Below are 4968 nucleotides of genomic sequence, written 5' to 3' on the forward strand. Positions count from 1 at the left end.
GTTTTTACAGCTGCATACTATTCCATTATATGCCACACTTTATTTATTTGGATTGTTCGGTCTTTTGCTTTTAAAAACAATGCAGTCAAGGGTTTCTGACCAGATATTTCTGGATCAAACTTGGTTCCTTCTATTCGCTTGAAATCCCACAGGCATGTATCAATATATGGCGGCCCAGGGAGCATATCCTAGGCTTACAGAGGGTAGAGATAGAAGAGGTTTCAGATCTAATCTAATCCAATGCACTGTTTTGTGGTTTTTTGTTTGTTTGTTTTGGCTGGACCACATAACATGCAGGATCTTAGTTCTCCAATCAGGGATTGAACCCATGTCCGCTACAGTGGAAGTGCAGAGTCCTAACCACTGGACCACCAGCAAAATCCCCAAAGCACTGTTTTAAGAAAGAGTACACCAAAGCTCCATGAAGTGACTTGCCCGAGATTACAGAGTGATTGGCCTGGGACCAGAGCCCAGGTTTCCTGGTTCCCAGCCTGCAGTTGTTCCCTGCTGAATCACACTGCTGGGTGCTGAGTGGGTGCGTGTGTTGCTCCTCCAGGAGTATAACACTCATTACATACAAAGTTGAACATTGTAGGAGCCAAAAGAAATCTACAAAGCCCTGAGAGGGTTCCTTTGAGGAGGAAGATACCACCTTATTCGGGGAAACCTGGAAAGGCTTCACCAGGAAGGTAGCATTCAGGGTTGGGCCTGGAAGAATGGGTAGGATTTCACCAGGCAGAACAAGTAAAGAAGGACATTCCAGCAAGAGAAAAGACATGGACATGGGAAAGCATCACGTATCTTTGTGTAGCCAAGAGCTAAGTGTGTATGATTAGAAAATAAAACTACTAGTAGCTTTAATGAGATTACTGAGCACTTACCTTATGCCCAGTGTTAGTGCTTTATCATTATTAACCTTTTGTCTCCACAACCCTATGAAGCAGGAACCATTATTAGCCCCATTTTAGTCTGTGCCTAACTATTCCCCAGGTGGGAACAGCTGGGCACAGACAGGGTAGATGACTGGCCTCAAGTCACAAGTCACACAGCTAGTAAATTTACGTTCTAGACAGTCTGGCTTTAAAAGAGTTAACACCTCCTTGTTACTAGGAGATGCGACTGGAAAAAGAAAGTGGTCATATTAGAGAGGCTATTGGAACACTTTTTGAGACACAGAAAGATTTATACTACCGTGGATTGCAAAGGGAAGCAGGTAAATCTTCACTGAGTATACGCTATGTCTTCAAAATATCATGAGAGATTTATTTTCTCTTTTAAATTAAATTTTTAATTAATTAAAAAAAGAGCGCGATCTCAGGGAGCCAGCAATGCTACAGAAACATAGGGTTAGGGGCATACCTAGAAAAAGACCCTGGTATTGGCAGAGAGATATTGAGGGACTGTGAGCTTAAAGTCTGAGATCTAAAGAGAAAAAGTAGACTAGCCGGTGGTCACCTTCCCAGCCCCGGCTTGACGTCTCCTTCAGCTCATTCCAGGAGGAAAGAGAAGGGCAGGGAAGCGGGGAGCTTCTCAGCAAAGCCAGCTTCAGCTCTGGTAATCTCACCTACCCACCATATTTAAGGAGTTCCAGCTTAAGAGTTTAAAAACATATGTCACCTAGACTGTCATTCAGGAGAAGGGGACTCATTCCAAGTCCAAGAAAATGCCTACCTCAGATCTGAGAGTGTTCTGGATTTCAGCTGAGCTCCTCTGGCCAACCAGTAGTCACTTGGTCAGTCCTGCTGCCTTGACCCCATCTCCGGGGGGGCTCAGCCAGAGGGGGTAGAGGGAGTCCAGCCCCAGGCCTTTTGAGACACTGTTAGACAGATAGGGGAAAGAGGGGCCCTGGGGCCACTGATTCTAGGAGGGAAACTGGTGGGGCAGCATCTTTTCTGGGCTGGACAGAATGAAGGCTGCACACAGAGCAGAACTATTCCTATTGGAGCTACAAGCCCGTAGAATTGCTCCACAGCCTGTGCTGGTTTCCCTTGGACCGCATCTGCTCCTGAACTGCACCTGTCATGGCAAGTCCATCTCCAATCCCCACCTCCCCAGAGCTCATATGAGTCAGGTGAACAAAATTCATTGGTTCCCCAATCATGGCCCGGTCAGTCCGTCTCCTCTTCTTCAGCTGGTTTCTCTACCACGCAGCAGCCCAGTTTGTGCCAAAATTCACTCATTCCCTGATGGTTACACTTTCACTCCTGCGCCTGAGGCCCCAGAGGGCTCTCGCTCTGGTGCCTTGACCGCCCACTCCTCACTCCCCTCAGGTGTAACAACATCCTAGGTTTACCCAGCTGGACAGGTATAGAAAAAGTAGAGCCCCTGGAGCCCTTAGCTGAGCAGTGAAGGTCAGCATCTCAGACCCTGAGAGACTAGCAAGGTCAGAGAGCAGAGTGGGTGGGCAGGCACAAGGTTATGTCTTCCACAGACTTGGAACCCTGCTCTGCTCCGGCATCCAGGCATCTGGCGGCAGCTGGCGGGGGTGAAGGCAGGGGTGTTCTGCTCGGTGCTCGCCAGTGTGGGGTTCCCAGGCTCGCTCCTCGGCGTGGTGGTGGAGCCAAGGGCCGGCTGGCAGAGCTAGATTTATTTTCTACATAATTCAGATAAGGAAACCAGGGCTCTGAGAGGGTAAGCGACTTACCCAAATTCTCAAAGCTGTCAAGTGGCAAAGAAAGCCTTTCAGGACCCCGGGTCTGAGCCTAAGCTAGTGTTCTTGCTTATCTAAAGGTAGCCCGAGTGCATGGCCTAGAGGAGAATGGGCTTCTGTGGTGAACGTGGCTGGGGAAATGCTCAGATAATCCCAAACAGACCTTAATTTGATTGCAGATTTTCTCAGATTTTAATAGACTACCATGCTTCATAAAGTAGATGTCTCACATTTCCAAAGCTAATTTTACCATGACATGCTCCTCCGCCACCACTCCCAAGCCCTTTGTTCAAGTCACATTCAGTGGAAATAGTGCTGGGAGGATCGTAGCTTGGGAAAGCCTACACAGAGCGTCCTGGCGAAGGGAAGGAAAGGTGTGTTTCCTGATCACCTGGGTGTGTGGCCCCTCTGTACAGATACTTACAAAGGGCACTTGAATCTCACTTCCTGAGAACGACATGGAAAAGATGTTATCTAAACTTCCACATCTCAGAAAGCTGGTGTGTTTTCTTTTTTGTTTTTGTCTTTGTTTAATTTTTGATCCCTGAAACAAACAAATTGCCTTTGTTTGTTTCAGGGATCAACATGGAAAAACCTGATTTGATTTCTATGGTAGAATCTCCCAATTCCTAGTCTAGTTCTTTCATACCCTAAGGTTAACATGTTGGGACGTCAAAAAGCAAAACATATATGTACGTCATGCTTGACTGGGTTATGCTTGTGAACTTAATTTCTATTTAGCTGGTGGTTTAATGTATAATCCAATGTTGCTATCATATCACTATAAAAGACAGTATGTCCAAAAAAGAATACATTTACCCTCTCCCTTCTGAAAATTCTCATAAAGTGTAAAACTTATACACGCATGACTGAACCAAGTAAAACCTTAGGCATTTAAATCTTAAACACTGTGTGAAAATAATACTCTTGGACTGGCTACAAATTCTGCCTGTCAAAGGACATTTTTGTAGGCAGCTGTTATTACATTTGGTAAATTGGGTGGAGATTTCTTTTCAATTCTGGTAGTATTTTAAGTATTGGGGGGAGGATTATTGGAATGACCAGAAATGCTATTGGTGGTGGTTTTATTACTCAATAAGATGACCTAATTTTAAGGATGAAAGGGCTACTTAATAACACTTGTTTTTTTTTTAATCTTTTAAAAAAATTTTATTTATTTATTTGCTGCGTTGGGTCTTCATTGTTGCACACAGGCCTTCTCTAGTTGCTGAAAGCGGGGGCTACTCTTCATTGTGGTGCGTGGGGTCCTCATTGTAGTGGCTTCTCTTGTTGTGGAGCACAGTCTCTAGGTGCATAGGCTTCAGTAGTTGTGGCACACAGGCTCTAGAGCACAGGCTCAATGGTTGTGGTGTATGGGCTTAGTTGCTCCGTGGTACGGGGAATCTTCCCAGATCTTCCCAGAGCAGGGCTCGAACCCGTGTCCCCTGCACTGGCAGGCGCATTCTTAACCACTGCGCCACCCAGGAAATCCACCCTTGTTCTTATTTAGAGGGCCGGTATGTGGGTGAAGGCTCCAAATGTTGCAAAAACTTCTCTAATCACTTGTAGTGTTATGTCATGGTCTGGGGAATGTTTGATAGTGATGTCTTTGGATATAAGACAGCACTGAGTGTAGGATGTTTTTCCTAAGAAACTTTTTACAATAAATCATTTGCTGCTACTGCTGCTGCTGCTCCTGCTCCTCTTTTACCCACTGCATTATGACCACACGGTGGAATACTGAGGATTACCGTCAGTTCTTTTTTTTGCCCTTAGTCTATATGGGAAGAGGGACTCAAAGGAAAAATACAGATTTAAATACATGTGTTCATTCATAATCTTTCTTAAGCCAAAGTGAACAGTATATATTAATGCAAATACTAGTGACGCAGATTGGAAAATAGAACAGGAACATTGAGGATAATGCTAATTGCAACAAAATACGGATCGGTCCCTCACCTAATTAATTACCAATATAAATATCTTCTTTCTTTTGGACACCATATAACATGTACATATGCACTGGAATGTTTCTCAAGTATAGGAAATCGGGACACCCAACCCCCAAGAAACATACCAGCCTAGTGAAAAGGTCCTTATCTTAGGAATCATGTGAATTGGAATTCTGTACGATTCTGGTGACTTCTTAGTTACAGAGGTGGGTAGGAATTCTGTTTTCAAGATCTTGGGTGAAATGAAACTTGAGATGGGCATCCTGAGTTGTAATCTTGGCACCACCCTCCTTGTGAGCTCAGACAAATGACTTCATCTCTTGTGCCGGTTTTTTTTTTTTTTTTTTAATCTCCCAATTTCTATTC

General features: G+C 44.6%; 1 pseudogene; it reads right to left on the bottom strand.

Annotated features, from left to right (window-relative positions):
• Positions 1–1945: 1945 nt before the first annotated feature.
• LOC130857772 (CDC42 small effector protein 1-like) lies at positions 1946–2180 on the bottom strand (annotated as a pseudogene).
• Positions 2181–4968: the final 2788 nt, after the last annotated feature.

This window comes from Hippopotamus amphibius, chromosome 7, assembly GCF_030028045.1.
Source record: "Hippopotamus amphibius kiboko isolate mHipAmp2 chromosome 7, mHipAmp2.hap2, whole genome shotgun sequence".
Taxonomy (NCBI): Eukaryota; Metazoa; Chordata; class Mammalia; order Artiodactyla; family Hippopotamidae; genus Hippopotamus; species Hippopotamus amphibius.